The 23,096-nt window shown below is 43.4% G+C and overlaps 1 protein-coding gene across 7 annotated transcripts in view; it reads right to left on the bottom strand.

Moving 5' to 3' along the window:
* LOC135215499 (activin receptor type-2A-like) overlaps positions 1 to 23,096 on the bottom strand; it is a 196,444-nt gene that overhangs the window by 160,311 nt on the left and 13,037 nt on the right. The window lies entirely within an intron of this gene.

Genomic DNA, 23,096 nt, shown 5'->3' with positions numbered 1-23,096 from the left:
TTAAGGAATGAGGTATTCTGACTCATAACTCCAAACTACTCTATGATATGTAACCACTAATAACATTTAACTCACACTCCAAATAGAAAACTTTTCCAACCAAGACGACATTCTTATTCTACCTGATATGACAAATTTTGCAAGAAAATATGTATTTTTCATAGCTACAAACCTGAGGTCTCAACAATAGGATCATTTCTAGCACCTAACTGGATTCGGTTAAATCACGGATGAAAGCAAGGAATCTTGTGAAATCTGGCAACGCGTGCGTACATCGGGTAAAGAGTGGTCAAGGAACACACATCCACGCCACAGTGTCAGTCTTTCCCAACTCAGGATGTCTTAGCAAGACAGAGAGGTGGCTAGAGGTGGGCAGTACAATGTTATGACCTTCAGTCTGTAGCTATGAAAAATACAAATTGTCTTAGAAAATTTGTCATTTGTTCATACGCAAACAAACCTTCAGTCTTAACAATAGGATAGACTTGTACTTGAAGGGAGGTACAGACATCCTAAACTGGCTGGGGGCCTACCCACCAGTCCAGCTTCAGAAGAAATAACTTCCAGAGAGGGACTGAAGCCAGTGAGAAGCTAGATACATAGATATCTAACCACCCAGACACTGAGCACGTACAATGATATCTGGGAGAATCATTGCATAGGGAACTAGAGAGAAACTTTGACTGTCCAATAACAAACCAACACACCAGGGTTTGTTACCTATCCCTGCTCTCCCTTGCCAAGAAGCGGAGCATATGCTACCGAATAGAGGGTTAGTTATTTGCATACCGAGCGATCAAACTATCAGTATGACTACCTTATTCACCTGTATCAGACCAGTCCAGCGAATGACGTGTCTATTCCTCAACCCACCCAAAGAAAGAAGGAAAAGTACAAAAGAAAGAAAGAGACCAGCCAACTCACTCATTCTCTCATCCACACAATCATCTTGGGTAAGATACAAATGTGCCCTGTTAATGGCAATGATGAGATACACAATCTGTTGGGCAGCTACCACAGGACCCAGGGAAAATCTGTCCATAGATCTGTGGGCAACATCCTTAAGATAGAAACAGGTGAACGTGGACTGGCGTAACCAAGTACCAGCACTCAGCACTCTATGTACAGTCAAATTCTTTTTGAACGCCAGAGAGGGACCAATACCCCTAACATCATGCGCTCTAGCCTGCACAGACGTGGCGGCGGAATCATCAAGAGTCAAGTATGCCTGTCTGATGGCTTCCCGTATCCAAAAAGAGATAGTATTCTTCGAAACCTCTTTCTTTGTACGTCCCATGCTAACAAAAAATCTGCAGCAGTCTTCCCTAAGGTGCCATGTCCTTTTCAGATAGAACGCAGAGCCCTGACAGGACACAACAAAAGCTCGACCATCACCGCCCACAAAATCATTCAGTAATGGAATGGAAAAGGAAGTGAACCTATCATTGTGCACAGAGGGACTCTGGGTCTTGGCTACAAATTCCGGGACAAATTCAAAGGACACTGACCCCCAACCCCTGGTGTGCTTCACATCATGGCTTAGACCGTGCAGCTCCCCCACTCTCTTCGAAGATGCCAAGGCCAGCAGGAAAATCGTCTTGAGCGTTAAGTTCCTGTCAGATGAGTGACGCAAAGGCTTATATGGCCCTTTAATGAAACTTCTCAGTACCAAGGAAACATCCCACATCAGAGGCTTGAGCTCCCTAGGAGAACTCAATTGCTCAAACCTCTTACCTAGCAAGGAAAGTTCCCAGAATGAGGAGATGTCGATACCTCTGAGGCATAAAACTAAACCCAGGACTTCCCTGTGGCCTCTAATGGCAGAAACAGACAAATGTTTCTCATTTCTGAGGAAGATTAAAAAGTCTGCCATGTGCTGAATAGAGGTTTTAAGTAGAGAAAAACCCCGTTTACAACACCAATCACTGTAGATTGCCCATTTGCCTTGATAAACTGCAGCGGTAAACCTTCCGAGACTGCCGGACATATGCCCTGCTGTTCTCTCAAGATAAGCCTCTCGCTCAGAGGAGATACTTGATAGCCTCCAACCGTGAAGAGAGGGATTCTACCGACTGGTGGAACCTTTATGCATACGACTAACACAGATGCTGCCAAGGGAGAACCACTTCTTGTCACTGCGAAGGTTGGTTCAAAGAGAAACTCTTCTCTTTACCCTGGAAGTAGAGCTATTAGGGCAGGCAGTCTTCTAACATTCACTCCAACTAGGGGTTAACAACTAGTAGTTGAACACTACGAATTAGAAAAATATACATGGAGGACAAAAAACTGCTGTAGTCTGAAAAATCATCCCGAATCATCGCATTGACCTATGAGCCAATGCGACAAAGCAGAAGACAGGGACTTCTGTTGTACTGTGAAAACAGAGAGATGATAATCTAATAAGACATATCTGTCTGATGATTCTTGCAATGGTAAATGAGGAGCACAAAGCAATGACCATGAGCAAGAATCCAAAGCCAACCAGAGACATAAGTCTGAGATGGCTGGGCAAAGATTTGAAATGGGAGTAAACCTTCAACAGAGGAAAAGCAGTACTAAGATGAACAATATCTCAGTGAGAAGGCAGTACTCTGCCCCTCACTCGACTCCATAGGCCAAGATGCCTGGTAGTAAATTCCCTCTTGGAATGTGTTTGTCTTATAGAGCTGATTGCACAACAGATACATTCTAGCACCTGCATGTTAATTGGAACAAGAGGGAAAGCAACCCTCTTTTTTGGTGATAATGTCCCCCCTGTGGTGTTATTGCTAATCAATACCACTACGTATATGTCTGAAAGTCAAAACCGGAAACTCTTGGGAGGCCCGAAGGGCTGTCCTGAATTTGTTAAATTAAGAGAAAGTAGTTTTTGTCTCGATCGGACGGCACAACTGATAACAGACACCTGTCGCAAGGAGAATATACATGTATATTCGTAGGCTCCTGTTATCAAGCACCAGCCTAATTCTTCTTTACTTCCGAAGAGAAAAAGAATAATGAAGAAAGCAAACGAGAGGCTATCCTGAAGGGCGGCTTCTACAGCAATAACAAGACACCGACGACGACTAGTTCATGCCAAACTGGTTCCCACGCTGGAGAGGCGGAGCTCCAACTACTTAGTGATATCCATCCTGAACAAATGTACATCTGGTGAGATCCTAAAATTGAGCCAAGAACACAGGCTCTAGCATCTGAACGCTGGGAAGCAGACGCTTTAGAGTTCCTCTTATTACCTTGTCCATCCCGGTGTAACCCACGAAGTAGATGGAGAGAGAGAGAGAGAGAGAGAGAGAGAGAGAGAGAGAGAGAGAGAGAGAGAGAGAGAGAGAGAGGGGGGGGGGGAGGGGGGGGGGGGGGGATCGTTACGGGATGCTCTGAGCAAGAGCCCGTATAGGCATTGTGCTGGCTTAATCTTAAACAACAACAAGCGGAGGATTGGCTGTTTTTGTCCAATCTTCTCGGAACTAGCAGGAGGGGGCAATAATGCACATAATCGTCAACTTGCGGGTGATGATAGCAAAGCAGACTTGTGAGGTATCCTGTTGTGTTGATGAAGATGAACGAGGAGACTGTGTTGCTGGGCGTCCAACAGCTAGCGACAAACTAACAACAGGTGGTGATAGGCAAGGCATGGAAAGCACTGAGCAAGCCGGAGCAAGGGAGTGTGGCTCCTCAGATGGCGCAGAGAGACACCTGAGCACCTAGGCATCAATACCTGGTGCCAATCATGAGAATCGGTACTACGTTTTCTAATGAGCGACAAGACAAAAGTACTTGAGAAGGACAGCGCTTCTTCAATATATTCATAACTGGGTTTTACCCCTCCGTAGGGTTTATAGGGCTGTTGTCTGGTTATTGGTGGTTTAGGCTTAGTGGTGAGACAGCCTCATAAAATAAAAACAAAACAAATATGCATCTTTTCCTTGGCTCTTTGAAAGTTATCCTCTACTTTGCTGTATCCAGTAATACTGTATGTAGTCTTATATAACCACTGTTTTATAAAACACAGGCAAACCGATCATGTTTTGTTTTGGAAAAATCAGCTGAGGGAAGAGTTAACATTAGTTTGTTGTATGTAACTCAATTCAGAGCAATTTTCTTGCTTCTATTTACCGTAGATTAATTCCTAGAAACTCGATTCATACATGACAAGGTTATTTTTCATTCTATGAAGTGCTTTCAAGTTGAAACACAGGCAGTCCCGTGTTACCGGTGGACTCTGTCCATGGCAATCCAGTTGTATGGGTCTAGCACCATAAAATTAGCAATTTATGGCGCCAGAACGAGCTGAGTTTCGGTTATCGGCACCATAGCGCACCTAACAGAGGTGCCATTAACCAGTTAATGGCACCATGAGCACTATAAATCACACTTTCAGTTAACCCTCTTACGCCGAAGCGGTAAAAAAAAAAAATTCTCCCCCATGTCCCGGAGGTGTTTCAGAGTGAGCGCGGAAGCGGAAAAAATATTTTTTTCAAAAAATCACAGCGCGCTTAGTTTTCAAGATTAAGAGTTCATTTTTGGCTCCTTTTTTTGTAATTGGCTGAAGTTTAGTATGCAACCATCAGAAATGAAAAAAGTTATCATTATCATATATAAATAATGCGATATATGATAGTGCAAAAACGAAATTTCATATATAATTGTATTCAAATCGCGCCGTGCGCAAAACGGTTAAAGGTAACAAGTTACTTTTTTTTTTCTTCGTTGTAATGTACACTAAATTGCGATCATTTTGGTATATAACACATTGTAAAACGATAAAAGCAACACAGAATATTATCACAAAATAATGCATGAATTAGTAACTCGCGGACGTAAACAAATATTTTTTTCATAAATTCACCATAAATCTAAATATTGTCCTAGAGACTTCCAATTTCCTTCAAAATGAAGACAAATGATTGAATATTACTATACTGTAAGAGTATTAGCTTACAATTGCAGTTTTCGACCATATCTGAAGAGTTAAAGTTGACCGAATGTCAAATTTTTTTATATATATATTTTTTATATGCAATTATTTCGGAAATAAGAAAAGGTACAACCTTCAAATATTTTTTGTTTTATTCTACATGAAATTGTGCACATTTTCATATATAAAACTCTATGAAATGCCTAATATGAAACGGAGCAAATATTCCGAGAATGGTACGTACGCATTTCGGAGATTTGTGGCGGAGAATCCGCGCGCGGAGGGAAGGAAAGATTTTTTTTTAAATTCACCATAAATCTAAATATTTTGCAAGAGACTTCGAATTTGTTTCAAGATGAAGATAAATGACTGAATATTACTAGACTGTAAGAGTTTTAGCTTACAATTGCGTTTTTCGACCATTTCGGTAGTCAAAGTTGACCGAACGTGTTTTTTTTTCTATTTATCGTGATTTATATGCAAATATTTCAAAAATGAGAAAAGCTACAACCTTCAATTATTTTTTGTTGTATTCTACATAAAATTGCGCACATTTTCATATATAAAACTTTGTGTAACGGCTAATTTAAAATGGTGCAAACATTACCACAATCGCACGTATGATTTTTTCGGAAGAGTTACCGCGCGGACGTAAAGAAAATGTTATTTTTTTCATAAATTCACCATAAATCGAAATATTGTGCTAGAGACTTCCAATTTGTTGCAAAATGAAGGTAAATGCTTGAATATTACTAGAATATAAGCGTTTTAGCTTACAATTGCGTCGCCATTTCAACCCATTTCGGTAGTCAAACTTGACCAAAGGTTGAAATTTTGGCAATTATCGTTATTTATATGAAAATATCTCAAAACTGATAAAAGCTACAACCATGGGTTGTTTTTTTTAGTTGTATTGTGCATGAAATTTTGCACATTTCCATATATAAGACTTATAATAACGGCTAATTTTTTAAAAAATGAAAAAATGGTGCAAACATTACCACAATCGCATGTATGATTTTTTTCAGAAGAGTTACCGTGCGGACGGAAGGAAAAAGTTTTTTCATAAATTCACCATAAATCGAAATATTGTGCTAGAGACTTTCAATTAGTTGCAAAATTAAGATAAATGATTGAATATTACTAAAATATAAGTGTTTTAGCTTACATTTGCGTTTTTCGACCATTTCGGTAGAGTCAAAGTTGACCGAAGGTTGAAATTTTGGCAATTATCGTTATTTATATGAAAATTATCTTATTTATATGAAAATATCTCAAAACTGATAAAAGCTACAATCATGAGTATTTTATTGTTGTATTCTACATAAAAATGCGCATATTTTCATATATAATACTTCATGTAATGGCTAATTTACAAAAATTATGTCAAAGTGACGAAATAATTTCCGAGATGTGTCACAGATACTTTTTAGTGCGGCAAGAAAGAAATTCGCGCTTGCGCGCCTGCGTAACGATTGTAAACAAAACAACACCTTGATCCGTGAACTCCCAGCATCCCCAAGGCGCGTGATTCAAAAGTTTTAGGCTGGTAGGCCTATAAGTATTTTTCCGCGAAGAATTTTTAAAAAAAACTTTTGTAAGTCGACGTAAAATACGTCCAGTCGGCGTAAGAGGGTTAATGGCGGTTTTCACTTATCAGGACCCCGCCAAGAACGGAAACCCCCCCCCTCCCCCTGACAACCGGGGACTGCCTCTATCACTTACATACGTCTTGTGGGAAAAAAAAAAAAAAAAAAAAAAAAAAAAAACAAAAAAAAAAAAAAAAAAAAAAAAAAAACTTACTTTACTTTTTCGTAAATAGATGGCACCGTTGTCTGGTTATCGGTACTTAGCCTAAAGCGTCGAGAGACCCTCGTAAAATACAAACATAACGGATATGCATCTGGTAATTCTAAGCCCTCATTCTACGGTAAAGTAGACTATGGCAGTTGACGTTTTCCTACATTATTTTACTTACTGGACAAGAATTTCAAGTATTATTTATTTGGACGACTGTAATTAACCCCCAGGGGCCAGTACTAAACAAGGCGAAATACATTGGACGCCCCCATCCCTAGTGGATGTCGTATCCGCAGCTACGTTCCTTGTTCTTTAAATTCTTGTTCAGTAAGTAAAATAACGTAGGAAAACGTCAACTGCCATAGTCTACTTTACCGCGGAGTGAGGGCTTAGAATTACCATGCATCTTTTCCTTGGCTCTATTAAAATGATATTGTTATGATACAATAAAGTTTGTTCATACTTACCTGGCAGATATATATATAGCTGTATTTTCTGAAGTCCGACAGAATTTCAAAAACTTCCGGCACACACAGTGGTCGGCCAGGTGGTTAGTACCCATTCCCGCCGCTGGGAGGCGGGTATCAGGAACCATTCCCATTTTCTATTCATAATTTTTATTTCCACTGTCCCCTGAGGGGAGGTGGGTGGGTACTTAATTATATATATCTGCCAGGTAAGTATGAACAAACTTTATTATATCATAACAATATCATTTTGTTCATGAAACTTACCTGTCAGATATATATATAGCTGAATCCCACCGTTGGACGTGGGAAGGGACAGAATAGAAGGATTTTGGGAAACAAATGCATGCAGATGATTTACATCTTGGTTCCACCTGTTAGCATAGCTGGCTTCGTGGTTATTGCCACGTAAGTCTGCTTGTGCTACTAGAGTTGCCAGCGAGGTAGAGACCAATATGCTGGGTGCACTCCAGATGATCTGTCAACAGGGGCGAGACCACGACGTGACTAGACCATATTGACCATACCATGAGGGCTAAGAAGTAAAATAAATATATATATAAATATATATATCACCACCTGACCAACCTAGCCAAAGTTAAGGTGTGTTAACTAAGGCTTAAGAGTTAAGAAGTCGCCATTGTCGGCGACTCAACTACTAAATTAAGAGCTCTTCCTAACCATTTTCTACAGGATAGGATGAGTGGTACTTCTTGCCCCCAAGATTGTGTCTGCAGACACGTATGGTGGCCCTAGCGAGCAGCAGATCTCATATGCCATCTTCACATCTCGCAGGGAGAGTGTAAATGAACACGAGAGTTGCTTCGCTAAAACACATGGTACTCAGGATATTGCTGAGTGCCAATGCTCTGTTGAATGCTCCGAGGCCGCGCCCTCACCTCATAAGCATTCAAATCAAAGATTTCAAATCTTTGTGCAAACACAATGAAGGAGCTTTTTTGAAAGAACTCCTTAACAATAAAGCCAGGGTGTTCTTCGATATGGGCAAGTCTGGTCTTTTTCGGAACACTGCAGATTGCCCGAAGGACTTCAACTTTCTTGAGTTTTATGTAGATAAAACTTGAGAGACCCGACAGGGCACAAGACTCTCTCTGGCTCCTGCCCACTAACTTGTGCCATCCTTGATTCGGAGCTCCTGCCCCAAGAACAAGACGTGTTTCCATTCTTAGGCCACAACGGAAGGCTTAGAGAACACACTGCTTTGTGTTCTCTAACGCCAAAACTTCTGACGATGGTTGGGTTCGAATGCTTTGACATCAAGAACTTCAGACTACGTCGAAGTTCCATATTGAAAGCTTCGATCTGGACATGCACAGTCAGTCCGTCTGTACTAAAGTCAGGTGACCGACCAGTTGACCTGTCAGACGAATCAGGGACAGCAAGGCTGTGCCCTGAAGACCATAAGGCACTATTCTTCACTGAAGGATGAGTGTCTGGACTGCCTGGGCGATTCAAGCTAAGCAAACCTTGGGGGGGTGTATCAATGCAACCCAACGTCGTTAGCGAATCAACTCCTGAGCAACTCCTGACTCGAGCTTCTGGTGCCAGGAGAAAGGAGCGAGGACAGCAAAAAAGGCGATTCAGTCGAAGGACGAATGCCGGACAGTCCAACCTGGTCTCATGTTACACGATCATCGGGGGTGTAATAAACGCACCGACTTCGTCAACAAGAAACTCAGGGCTACTATATGTCGCCTGATCTCACACGAGTGTCTGACTCCGAGAAAACAGGTGAGACAAAAAGTAGGTGGTGAGCGAGTTTCGAGATTCTACAGAACTCAAAGATCGTGAAGGGCTTTGTTGTTTGACAGAAGCAAATCTCTGAGCCCAAAGGCCGTCAACAACATATTTGCGTATTCTTTAATAGTTGTGACTGCCAGCTTATCCCATTCTTCAAACGGAAAGGGAAGACGGTAATCTTATGCTGTCAACATCTCGATAGTCTGAATGTAGTCAGGCTCAGAGCGGAGAGGTTATAGGTACCTTTCGTGTTAGAGTAGACCGACTCTCTCGGAAAAGGTCCTTGGAAAGTGAACTAGGAAGGACGTGACCTCTGTGAATCTAGGATCTTGAAGGCCAACAGGGGAGGGGCGATCAGCGTCATTGTCGCTCCCTGTGACGTCATAAATCATCTTATTACATTTCCTAAGCGTTTGAAAAAGGGGAAAAGAGACTAAACATCCATCCCGATTCAATATCATAGGATGGCGTTTAATGGTACCGCTCCCGGATCGAGAATAAGGGTGCAGAGAAGAAGCAGCCTCTTCGTCCTCAACATAGCGAAGAGATGAATGAAAGGACGTCCCTAAAGTCTCCACAACTCTCAACATACTTCTAAAGAAAGATTCCACTCAGAAGTCAGTAGTTGCTGCCGTCGATCGAGACGATTCGTACGGACTTTTGCAATCCTGTAACGAACCTCTAGAGGATCGTTACATTCTACGCCTGTTGTTATAATAGGCTCTTTCTCGTAAACCCAAACAGGGACAGAGAGAAGATACTTCCAAAGATATGAGAGAGCTGTGGAAGATCAGAGCTCATATGGACCACCGGTTCCAAAAACTCGTTTCAAGGACTGGAGGGACGACCGAACTGCTTCCACTTCTTTCAGATTATGATCCAGGACATCTGAAACCCTCTCCAGATGTCCGGCACCTTCTTTCTATCACCTCAGGTGATACTTGACGCACTGAGAGATGTTCAGAATCATTCCTAGATCTTGAATAAAATTTCAGTTTCCCGGTAGGAAAAAACTGTAGAGGTCTGAATTGCAGTCTATTCAGGGAAACAAACTTCTTTAGGAAGGAAATGGTCCCCAGCAAGCTCATCCATTCCCTCACACAGTATGTTTACTTCCCTAATAAGGCTGCGCTTTGCCTAAGCAGGAGAGCATATAATAGTGCAATGTTGCGGTAGACTCGTATTCCTATACCGTGCGGTAACGAGCACCGAAAGGAGTAAGAGATATCTCTGTTGAACATAGTAAGGCAAAACGAACGCAATGTTTATTCATTCATGTAAGAAACCCCCTCAATCTTAGGCTAAAGTCCATGATTGTAGAGCAGAGATACAGTTAGTCAGTCAATCCCGCAGGAGAGAGAGACGTAACCGCAAGCACAGAGATACGGTTAGTCAGTCAATCCCGCAGGAGAGAGAGACGTAACCTACCGCGCATGACAGCGAACGAGCTGGTACTGGCTCGGTTGGACTGGAGGACAGTGACAGCAGCAGCTTACGATCGTCGTCTCTTAACTTTATGCCTGGGTTGCCAGCTACCCTATTCTACGAAGAAATAGGTCCGTTATTTTTGAGCAGAAAGACACTCAAGCTGGTATATTTAAGCGAAACAGAAAACGCTAAATATATAGATGCGTTTGTGTCGTCATAACACTACCATACAACGGTAAAAGATAAATCGGAAACTCCTGGAAGGCTGCAGGGAGTAACGATTAAATGTCCTTAAAATAATAGACAATAGACCTCTCGGTTGCCATCCGAAGAGGTAACTACAGCAAGCGTATATGACTTGAACCAACCAGTAGTAAAATAACGCAAGGCAAAATGATATTGTTATTATACAATAAAGTTTCATACATACTTACCTGGCAGATATATACATAGCTAAGACTCTGTCGTCCCCGACAGAAATTCAAATTTCGCGCCACTCGCTACAGGTAGGTCAGGTGATCTACCGGCCTGCCCTGGGCGGCAGGACTAGGAACCATCCCCGTTTTCTATCATATTTTCTCTCTTCCACCTGTCTCCTGCGGGGAGGCCGGGTGGGCCTTTAATTGTATATATCTGCCAGGTAAGTATGTATGAAACTTTATTGTATAATAACAATATCATTTTCATACAATCAACTTACCTGTCAGATATATACATAGCTGATTGGCACCCTTCGGTGGAGGGTAAGAGACAGCTTACTATATGGAATAGACAGGTAAACAACATATGTTGTAGGTATAAATAAAACCTTGGTTCCTACCTGATAGGTGGTAGACTTCGTGGGTGTTTGCCCAGTAGTCTGCATCACCTCAAGAAACTTTAGCGAGATATATGATCTATGGCCAAGAGTTCTTGTGGGTCTGCCGATGGGGTCTTATCCGCTTACTCGGCAGAGCCTAAAAGGACTTTGTCAATGGGTGCTGATCCACTTATATGACAATACACCTTATGAAGGAGCACACAACCAATCCCGACCACCTGATCCTAACCATATGTTAGAACTAAGGATTGTTCCGAGTTATCCCCGAACTCGTCACAACAACCGTAACTCAAAACCACTACGCACACATACATAATTTTCAAAAAAAAAAATTTATACTCATCTAATTGGATATGACAAGATTCTCTTACTGAACAACATAGACGGCCGCCCGTGCTAAACCAAGTCCTCCATTGTTCGAAGAGACTCCAGACCATATCAAAAAGAAGAAGAAAAGTATATACATTTAAGGATTGTGTCGGCTCCCGTACCCAGAATCGTATCCGCGATACGAAAGGACCTAGAGAAAAACACTTCTCATATGTCACACGAACGTCTTTCAAGTAATGAGATGCAAATACTGAGTTGCATCTCCAAAATGTCGTATCTATGATGTTTTTAAGCGACATATTCTTATGAAACGAGAGAGACGTTGCTACAGCTCTCACTTCATGAGCTTTTACTCTCAACAGTTGTAACTGTTCGTCAGGACAGACCTTATGAGCGTCTGTAATGACGTTTCTTACAAAGAATGCCAGCGCATTCTTCGGACATCAGTCTTGTGGGGTCTTTACCGCGCACCAAAGACCTTGTCTAGAGCCTCCCATCTGATGCTTCCTCTGAAGGTAGAACTTCAGAGCTCTAACAGGGCATAGAGACCTCTCTGCTTCTCTGCCTATGAGACTCGACATGCCTTTGACTTCGAATGACTTAGGCCAGGGATTCGTGGGTTCATTTCGTTTTTCGCTAAAAACAGGGTCTTAAACGAGCAAATCGCTGAGTCTCCCTTGAATCCTACTTTATCCTGTAGAGCATGTAATTCACTAATTCTCTTTGCCGTAGCTAAAGATAATAGGAATAGGCATTTCTGGTGATGTCTCTAAACGATGCCAGAGAGGAGGTTCGAATCTCCGATGACAGAAACTGAGGACTACGTCTAGGTTCCAGTTCGGAGGTACTGGTTCCTTAGACTTTGAAGTCTCAAAAGACCTTATGAGATCGTGGAGATCTTTATTATCTGCCAGATCCAATCCTCTATTATGAATACAGACAGAGAGCATACTTCTGTATCCCTTTATTGTGGATACGGCTAGATGAGATTTTTCTCTCAGGAATAGCAGGAAAAAATCAGCAATTTCCGCTAGAGAGGTAGTGGAGGAGGACAACTTCTTGGATACTACCACCTTCTAAAACTACCTCCCACTTTGATTGGTATACTTTCGTAGTGGGAGGTTCTGCGAGCTCTCGCGATCGCGCTTGCCACTTCGCGAGGAAAAAGCCTCTCGGCTCTGGGACAAGTCTTTCGATAGTCGAAAGGCAGTCAGAGCGAGAGCGGGGACGGTTTTGATGGTACCTCTTGAAGTGTGGTTGTATGAGAAGATCCGTCCTTCATTGGTAGGGATCTTGGAAAGTCTACGATCCACTCTACCACCTCGTGAACCAAATCCTGGGCCGGCCAAAACAAAAGGGGGGCTATAACGTCCAATCCTCGTCTCCTTTGACGCCACAAACTTTTTCATTACTAACCCCAGGATTTTGAATGGGGGAAAAGCATATACGTCTAAACGAGACCAATTTAGCAGGAAGGCGTCTACCATAAGTGCTCTTGGATCTCCACGAGCCCCGAGCAAAAAACTGGGAGCCTTTTTGGAAATGAATGTTGCGAAGAGATCCACATGAGGAGTCCCCACAGAGACCAGAGATCGAGACACACTTCCTCGTGTAGGGTCCATCTGTATGAAGGACCTGGTTTCCTCTGCTGAGTCCTGTCCGCCCTCACATTCTTTATCCCTGTACGAACCTTGTCAGCAGGAGATGTTCCGGTTGGGACGTCCAAAGCAATAGGTCTCTCGTCAGTTCGTAAAGGAACGAGGGATGAGTCCCCCCCTGTTTCGAATGTAGGCAAGTGCGGTGTGGTGTTGTCCACGTTACTTGCACTACTTTGTTTGACACCAGAGGTTCTAGGCTCTTCAAAGCCAGATGTACGGCGAAGAGCTCTTTGCAGTTTATGGGTGCCAAGTCACTTTGTGCTGGTTCCAGGTGCATGACACCTCTTCTGAGCCTAATGTCGCTCCCCAACCTTTCTCCGAACGCGTCGGAGTACAACACTAGGTCTGGGTTCTGTGTTTTTAGCGAGATCCCTTTGTTCTCTTCCAGAGGGGGCAACACCACTCTAGGTGCGAATTTATCTCCACTGGAATGGGAAAAACGTCCGAAAGTTGTCCTGGTTTTCCAGCTCCAAGACTTCTTGAGGAAGAATTGAAGCGGACGTAAATGAAGTTCTTCCTAGTGGGAAGAAACTGTTCGAGCGAGGAAAGGGTCCCTAGAAGGCTCAACCATTCCCTCGCCGACGTATGTTCCTTTTCTAGAAGAGAGAGACTATCCGCAAACCTTTTGCGATTCTCTCTTGCGAAGGAAATACTCGAAAACCCTGAGAATCCATCCGAATCCCCAGATAGGACTAGGTCCTGTCTGGGGGTCAGCTGAGACTTCTCGAGGTTCACGAGCCAAATCCCAACGCTTTGATCAAATCTAGAGTTAACTTTAGGTCCTCCAAGCACTGTCTCTCTGATCTGGCCCTGATGAGCCAGTCGTCCAAATACAGCGAGACATTTACTCCTTTGAGGTGAAGAAAACCTCGCCACATCTTCATCAGGCTTGTGAAGACCTGAGGAGCTGTGGACAAGGGCCCGAAACACAAGGCTCTGAACTGAAAGATCCTTCCCCCCGTCATGAAACGGAGGGTACTTCTCGAGAAGGGTGGATCGGGACGTGAAAGTAAGCGTCCTGGAGATCTAGAGGACCACCATCCAATCTCCTTGTCGTAATGACGCTAGGACTGAAGCAGAAGTTTCCATGGAGAACGTCTCCTTCCTGAAACAAAAAATTTGTTTTCAGAGAGCTGACGTCCAGTACTGTCTCCAGCCTCCCGAGGCTTTCGCAAAACCAGAAAAAGGCGATTGTAAAAAACCCCGGGGAGTTTTGATCCGTACTAGTTCTATCGCTCTCTTGTCCCACATTTGTTCCCACCATCGATCGAAGAGTATCCTCAGCACAGGATCTGTACTTGGATGATAGTTCCCTTGGTATTGACGTTAGGGGAGGAGTTGTTCAGGAAAGGGATTACGATAATCCCTTCCTTAAGATCGCCAATGAGACGCGTCTGCGTTTATCAGTGTCCAGGCTTCCACAAATCCCAGGAGCTGGCACTTACTGGTGCTGGAGGAGAGGAATCTTTCATTTTCCCTTTTTAAAGGGACGAAAAGGCAGACCTACCTCTCTCTCCCGGAGCCTTCCTTCTTGGTGGGGAGGTCTGGAGGTCGGACCACCTCGAAAAGGGCTGCACAGATGTACTAGGTCCTTGTTCTTGTCGATGCTGAAACAGGTTTCTTCTTTTCTTGCTGACTGCGTCAGAAGATCCTGAGTCGCCTTCTCAGTTAAAGAATGCGCAATGTCCTTTACAAACTGAGAAGGGAACAAAAAAGTCAAAAAGGAGAAAGAGGCGAATACAGTAGAGCTGCCCTCTGAGCATGAGAGACTGCCTTTGTTAAGAAGGCGCCATATACAGTCCTTTTCTTTAGAAGACCTGCTCCAAACAATGAGGAGATTTCAAAAGATCCAATCCTGTACCGCTTTGTCAATACAAGACAATATGCATAACAGGGCTTCAGGTTCGATTCCTTCCGAATCATGGGCTTTCTTGGACATCACCCCAAGGGACCAATCTAAGAAGTTGAAGATTCCAATACATGAAAGAGTCCCCTTGAGGAGATGATCCAGTCCGAAAATTCCCCACGTAATACGTGCCGAATGAGACTTTGTCGACGTGAAGCGTCAACTAAGGTCGAAAAAATTGCTTCCGTTGTAGAAGGGAGAGCAATACCCATATTCTCTCCGTCCTGATACCAAATGCCTCTTTTCCCAGCTAATCTTGCTGGAGGCAGGCAGAAGACTGTTTCTCACTAAGTATTTTTAGACTTCATCCAGAGTCTAAGGATTGTAAGGCCCTCTTCATCGAAATGGTGGGCTTCATTTTGAGGAAAGACGAAGGCTTCTTGTTCTTAGCACTAGAAAAGAGCGAGCGCGGAGAAGGAGGAGCGGCAGGAGTCAACTCGTCTCCATACTCCTTCAAGAAGCAGGGTAGTCAAAACCTTATAGTTGGCAGACCCTCTCTTCCATGATATTCATATCCGAGTTTTCATCCAATCGGGATTCTACATGAGTCTCCGCTCTCCTTTCCGTACGTTCCTCTTCTGGAGGAGACAAAACTCCTAATAGGAGAGGGCTAAGGGAATGACAATCTTTCTCTTTCCCGCTTAATAGTCTTTGGAAGGCGCCACAAAGCTCAGGCTTCTCTTTGAAAATTAGAAGACGCCTTCCCGCTTGGTTATGACGCTTCACGTTCGCCAAGCGTTCCTGGCTGACGTCTTATGACGCTTCGCGCCTGTTAAGACGATCCGCTCTCCAAAGGCGTCCTACTTGGCGTCACAATATTGGTCGGAGCGTCACGTCTATGATCCGATTTCAATGACGCTTCACGTCTACAAGACGTCTTACGTCTCTCTGGCGTTTACGAAAAACTTTCGTAAGCCACCGTTCTCGTTCTCGAACTCGAAGCTTCTGTAAAGACGTTTAGCAGCTTCACGTCTGCATGACGCTTCTCGTGAGCAGGTGAGAGAGTACGAGACCTATTAATTGGAAGCGTCACGTCCTTTCCCCGACGGGGGCGCGCCCTTAAAACTCCCACTAGAGAGGACAGTTGCTCTTGAAAACTGCCATAATTATCTTCCTTGACGCTTCTCCCACGTCCACAGGTGGCATGACGCCTTTCGTCATCGCTCAGGGGGAGAAGAAAGGAAAGGGTACTTCTGCGTACACGTCAGGTGACGCTTGACGCCACCTTCGCTTTCTTAATAGAAGAAGGAGCGTCATCTGAGAAGCGCTCTGGGCTAGAATCTATTTCAGGTCCTTCATATGACGCTTCAGCGGTCTCGACAAGTTCGACTCCTTCCACCCCTCGTTAGGTGAGGGAGAGGGAGAGGACGAGAAAAAACACTCGCGAAGGACGCTTTTTTCTATAGCGCCCTTGAGCCCGCCTGCCCATGAAGCAGAGCTAGCTGAAGGGACGTCGACCGTTGGGGATTCCCCACGACCTCCTTAAGGCTTTCGACTTTCCTTCTCCTCTGGGCATGGGGGAGCTGGAAAAGAGGTCTAGGCCTGGGAGCGTCGCAGGGACGATCAAACGCCCCCTCCACCACACTGGGAGAACTCACTTCACTGTAATGCCCTCACTTTCACTAGCTTACCTTTGAAGTCAGCCATCTTGGACTTCATGTCTCTAATGTTTAGCTTTCAGATTGGCGATTTCCGAGGCCCGAATCCGAAAAAAAGCACTCTGAGAATGAGATACATAGGAGAATCTACATCAGTAGGATTAGAATTATCCGTGAAAGGCTCAATAGGCCTTGAACTCACACCTTTCAGATGTCTAACCCTATCCCTCTCTAACTTCTTCAAATAAGAAGTCAAAGTCTTCCACTCTCCTGCATTTAATCCCTCGCATTCCTTACAAGTATTATTAGCAGAACACTGAAACCCCCTACATTTACGGCATACAGTGTGAGGATCAACCGAAGCTTTCGGTATCCTCACCCTGCAGCCTACATTCACACACATTCTCACACTAACATTTGAATCAAGACATACTGAGAAAAATCAAAAAGAGTTATCCAAAAACAGTTCCCCACAGTAGCGAATGCCAAAACACGAATCCAGATACGTCACCAAAAAGCCGAGAAAACCGATGATCAAAGGATGAAATATGAATCTAAGTCAGGAGGTATAGCAACAATGTTGATACACCGGCGACAGAGAAAAATATGATAGAAAAACGGGGATGGTTCCTATCCTGCCGCCCAGGGCAGGCGGTAGATCACCTGACCTAACCTGTAGCGAGTGGCGCGAAAAATTTGAATTTCTGTCGGGGACGACGGAGTCTTAGCTATGTATATATCTGACAGGTAAGTTGATTGTATGAAAATATGATATTATATTACAATAAAGTTTGTTCATACTTACCTGGCAGACATATATATAGCTGAATTCGGAAATACAGCTACATACATATCTGACAGGCGAGCTTCATGAACAAAACCTAAGAGAATCGAAGCGGACAGCTCAAGCTTCTTATGTTATTGGACATAAGCGTTCATTGACGTAGTCTACAAGTCTATTTCTTGTACGAGTCCGCGAATGATGAACAAGAGCTCTTCCGAATCTTGTCAATAAGAGCTTTATCCGCTTACGCAATATAAAGTTAATGAGATGTTAGTCAATGAGAAAACTAACCCATTTACTGGACAAACGAGATATTTGTCAATGAGGGGGATACCCACTTACTTGACAAAACGATAGTATATGTCAAAGGGGGAAAGTCACTGAATTGACAAAACGTAATCCAGGAAGTCGAGCCTTTTTATTTTTCCGATTCCCATCTCAAAACGGAGGAAGGGGCAAGAATCCTGTTAAGAGGACTGGGCTTACGGCAGGTAGAACAACGATGTTCAATTCGGCAGCGTAGTACCCGACTAAGAACTAACAAAATCTATCATCTGAAAAGCCCTTCAGATGGGCTAAAAAGCTTGCAAAATTATCCTGGGAAGAGGAAGAAACTCTCCAACCAGCTTCCTCTCCCGTATCACAACTAATGCCTGCTAAAGCTTAAAATTTATTAGCAGTATGGCAAAGGAAGTCCTGTCTTGCGCTTTCCTGAAGAGCGTCCTTTTGATGAGTGCCTTTGCAAGAATCCTACTGAACGTTGCCGAGAGTCCTGACGTGCAAGACGTCGAGCTTACAACCGTAGCTGCCTTACCACAAAGTCTTGACTCGGTAGAGCAAAAGAGATCTTCCTTTGAGCTTTCCATAACTCCATCGAATCCTGGACTTTACGAAAAGCAATATTAACTGACAGAGACCTCTAGAATTCACGAAACCCGTGGTCTTGCTGGGTTTCGAAAACAAAGTTGCCTTTTCACTTTAAGCTTCTCCGAAGCACTGCTTACTTCACATTCTTCGCAGGCGAGGTAGAAGGGGATCACCGAAGGTAGGTAAAAAATCTTTAGCCCAAATCAGCTTGAAGAGTTATTAAAAGAAACGTTTCAGCAGGCGACACACTGGCATTGCGTGGCGCTGGCGCACGCTCGGCGTCCACTGGCGCAGCGCTCGGCATCCACTGGCTCGCGCTCGGCGTCCAATTGGCGCGCGCTTGGCGTGCATCCGCGTGCGCTTAGCGAGCACCCGCCTGGCGTCCATCCGAGCGTCCCGTTCAAGCCGAGCGTCAAAAGAAGCGTGCAGAAAAGCGTCACACTCCTGACAGGCGTCAATGCAAGCGAGAGAAAAATGCCTTCCAGGGCAAGAGCGAGAGACATCTCAGAGAGAAAAACCGACTGCACGAAGCAGTCTCAGGTGAAGGGTTGATCGTGTGAGAATACGAGGGGCGAGGGAACGCCTTCTTATTCTCACAGCAACAAAGCTAGGACATCCGCGCTCAAAAGCGTCCTGCTACTATGACTTGCTTTCCCTTTTCTCGGTGGAAAGACGTACACGAGTTCAGGCGATGTTCGCCTTCTTACTTCTCACTGCAATGCATGAAGAGAGAGAGAGAGAGAGAGAGAGAGAGAGAGAGAGAGAGAGAGAGAGAGAGAGAGAGAGAGAGAGAGAGAGAGAGAGAGAGAGGACGTGAAGCGTCCTCTTCTATAAAGCTTCTATTTAGAGGGCGCAAGTCCTTCCGAAAGCTCCAAACCCTGCGCAGGGAGGACGCTTCGGAGGACGAGAAGCAATCCTTCAGGATTCGTGCATGTGCACGCACTTTGGCAGCCTGGGAGTATCTTCAGGTCTGCCGAAGGCACGCCAGATCGGTGGGGGTTCCTCGTAACCCTCCTTCGGCTTTCGACATGCTCTCTCCCTGTTCCTGGGAGTCAAGCAGAGGTCCCGGCCTAGAAGCAAAATAAGGCCGATCTGACGCACCCTCCACTACACAAGGGGCACTGTCACTGCACTTAGCCACTTCACTTTTGCTCTCCAAAGCCAGCACTTTCGATTCTAAGTTACGAATCGATAGAGTATCAGAGAAAGGGCAATACCCTCTACAGAAACTGTTTAGGGCCCGAAGGCAACATTACAGGGTTTAGGAGTAACAACTACAGAAGTAGCACTCTTCACCACAATGATAGGAGAGCGAGCACCTTAGATTCCAAGATACAGATGGAATCTATAACGTAAAGGGCATTACCTCACGAGACCTATTTATAGCCCGTAAGCCATACTACAGGGTTAGGCAAAATAAAGTCTACAGGTAGGTTAGCCTACCCTGACTTTTGTTTACTGATTAATTGCGTACATACGAATCATACGTCTTCCTTATGGAATTAGACAAAGTCTCACACTCCTTACATGACAAATCTCAACAAAGAAGCAAGACCCATAGCCCTCGTGCATATCAAGTGCGGAACTACCGAAGCTTTCGGTAGCCACACCCTATCTTAGCAGACAACACCCTCTGAAACTAGCCTAACTAGATTCAGATATACAAAAATGAATCAAATTCAAATCAATTTAAGATAGCGTATGCCTAGCCACAAATCCAAGTAAATAAATCAAAAGACAATTAGGATATTAAGGGGCAAGGAGTTTCCAAAATCCTAAGATGGAGGGGTACTGAAAAACAGGTGTTTCCAAGCACCGGCGACAGAAAAATTATTAATGAATAGAAAATGGGAATGGTTCCTGATACCCGCCTCCAGCGGTGGGAATGGGGACTTAACCACCCTGGCCAACCAGTGTGTGTGCCGGAAGTTTTTGAAATTCTGTCGGACTTCAGAAAATACAGTTATATATATATCTGACAGGTAAGTTTCATGAACAAATTATGTTTTACTTCACTGTATCCAATGATAGTGTATGTAGCCTCATACTACTATATAGTATTAAAGAATACAAACAAAGTGATCAATGTTTTGGTTTGGAAAAATCTGCCAAGGGCAGAGGCAGGTTTATTTCTTCCAATATAACTATATAGTATTAAAGCATACCAAAACAAATTGATCAATGTTTCTTGGTGGAAAATCTGCCAAGGGCAGAGGCAGGTTTATTTCTTCCTATATAACTCAATTCAGTGTGATTTTCTTGCTTCTATTTAGCGTAAATAGATCTCTAGAAACACTATTTATATGGGACAAGGTTGTTTTACATTATGTGAAGTGCTTTCAAGTTGAAATGACTTAAATACGGATTGTTGTGAACTCAATTGATATTTTTTTGTTAATAGATGGTGTAGGGAGCATTTTTTTTTTCTTTTAATACATTCCATTTGTTTTTCATACTTATTTCACAATAATAAGAGATTTACGTATTTATCTTTTATTAGCATGAAAACTTCAGTAAAATGTGTTCTTTCATTGCCAGTATTTTTGATTAATATACTTTTTTCTCCACCATTATTTGCGGTAGAGTTGCATCCATGTTGCTGATGCTGATGCATGATAATCTGTAGTCATTAGTAGTGTGAACATTCATTTTTTTCAGGTTCAGCTTAAATTTAGCAGTAGTATATTTCCTTGCCAATATTTTCTCAATAGCAAATAAAGGTATAATGAAAAAAAATTAAAGTCCTGTTATACTTGATTAACATCATTTGTAACATACCTACGGTAATTTTTTACTATCATATAACCACTGAAATGCACGCAAAACGTTATCAGATTCGGTTCAATTGTTGTAGCAAAACAACTGTAATCATTCAGTTGTTTATGCCTGTAGTGTTTAAGCAACGATTATAATGATACTAATGATACTTCTATCATTCTCTTTTGCTTTTTTAACTTAATTAACTATAAGATATAAATAAAGAGATGGAGGAAATGTATTTTGGTTAGTGACGATTTTTGGTTAGTGTCAGGTGCCCAGGAACAGAAACCCTGTCGTTAACAAGGGCTGCCTGCAATTACATTGCTATAGTTTCTTGTTATTTTACAGCATTACAGATTCAAATTTTGCAGTAGTGACACCAAAAGTGTGTAGGTGACACCAGTCTCGCCCCCTAGCGAGAAGGTTAGGAACAACACAGCAGACTAATTTATTCCATTTATGCTTATGTCCATCAGTGGGGAGGGAAGGAGGGGTCTGAGCCTGTAATTACTGGGTAAGTATAATTAAACCTTGTTTTATTACAAAAACAATCTTTAATTATGCAACTTACCCAGTAAATAGCTGATTCCCACATTGACAGGAGGTGGGATATATGGACATAGTAGTACTCTACTCTAACACTAAGTCATGTAATGAATTAGAAATAGAAGAGCTGCAAGCATAGAAACAATGCTTGTCATTCCTTGTTAGTTTAGAGAGCTTGCAGTCTAGACGGCCTCTGGTTGGTGCTCAACTTAACCTGTGGTGGTGTGGCAGTAAAGCCGAGGGTCGCCTCTACTCGTGGGGGAGCCTTGTAGGAAGAATGATTCCAATTCCTTACATGGATGACAATTTGCCCTTGCCCTGGGAACAGTAAAATAACAAAACAAACCAGATTATTATGTCACCAACACTGAAGTAAAAACCACAACCCATCCACTTTAAGTGTTGGGTGCTCTGGGTACATTGTGCCCTCTTGGCTCCCTAAACTTCGATCCTTCACTGCAAGGTGAAGGTTCAGAGAGTAGGAGGGAATCCTATGCTTTCTTCCTCAATACCATGGCAGTAATTAAAATTTTCAAGGTACTCCCTAAATTTTAACACTTTTCAAAAAAACACTATTACACTCATGAGAATTAATGAATGAACATACTACTAGTAGGTCAAATGCCAAATGGACATAAGAAATATATATCTCTTGAGAGCTAATGAGGTAGAGTTTGTACTTATGTCATTAGCTTTGCTAAATGGAGGCAATGCTCCTCTTAAATCTGAAGATATGTGCATTAGTGTAAATGGTAGAATGTTCTAAACCGAGCACGAGATGTATACTTGCCATAACATCTTGGGTTAAATCTGGTCTGGGATTCTGGTTCCAGGAAATACCAGACCATCTAGCCAGGCAGAGTTTTCCATTCTTCCTCCTCCCATAAAGCACTTCTGGCTCTGATAGAACAGGGGTTTTTGCGCTCGGCTGTAGTTGTCATCCTGAGTTCCTATCAGAGGGAACTAGTTCTGCTAAATTCAATTCTTGTGGCTTAATTCATCCGCCACAAGAGGACGTTTGGAAAGTGGAGATCTCGAAACAAAAGGGATCCCGTAACCTTCCGTCACGACTTCCACTACCCAAGCATCCTCCACTCTCTTCTGCCAAGCTGACCAATGGTGAGAGAGACAAGCTCCTACTGCGGTCTCCGGGTGAGGTAATGACTCCTACTTCCAAAAGTTCTTACACACAGACAAGGAAGAAATACCTCCCTGAGGTTGAGCTCCTCCTCTGCCCTTAAATCCGTGCCAAGAACCTCTTCTGCGTTTCAAAGGGCGAGTGCCAGAGGAGGAAGCCAAGGTGTCAGAAGACCGAGATGATGTACTCGGATAGAAACGAGCCAGGAGGAAGAGGTTAGGCTGGAGCACAAGGTGAAAGTCTGGCACTAAACTTACACTTACCCCTTGAAGAAATGGGAGGAGAACCTGAGGAAAAACCTCTTGATAAGGCCCAATG

This window comes from Macrobrachium nipponense, chromosome 19, assembly GCF_015104395.2.
Source record: "Macrobrachium nipponense isolate FS-2020 chromosome 19, ASM1510439v2, whole genome shotgun sequence".
Classification (NCBI taxonomy): Eukaryota; Metazoa; Arthropoda; class Malacostraca; order Decapoda; family Palaemonidae; genus Macrobrachium; species Macrobrachium nipponense.
Note: the sequence above shows the minus strand (reverse complement) of the source record. Positions and strands in the feature narration are given on the sequence as shown.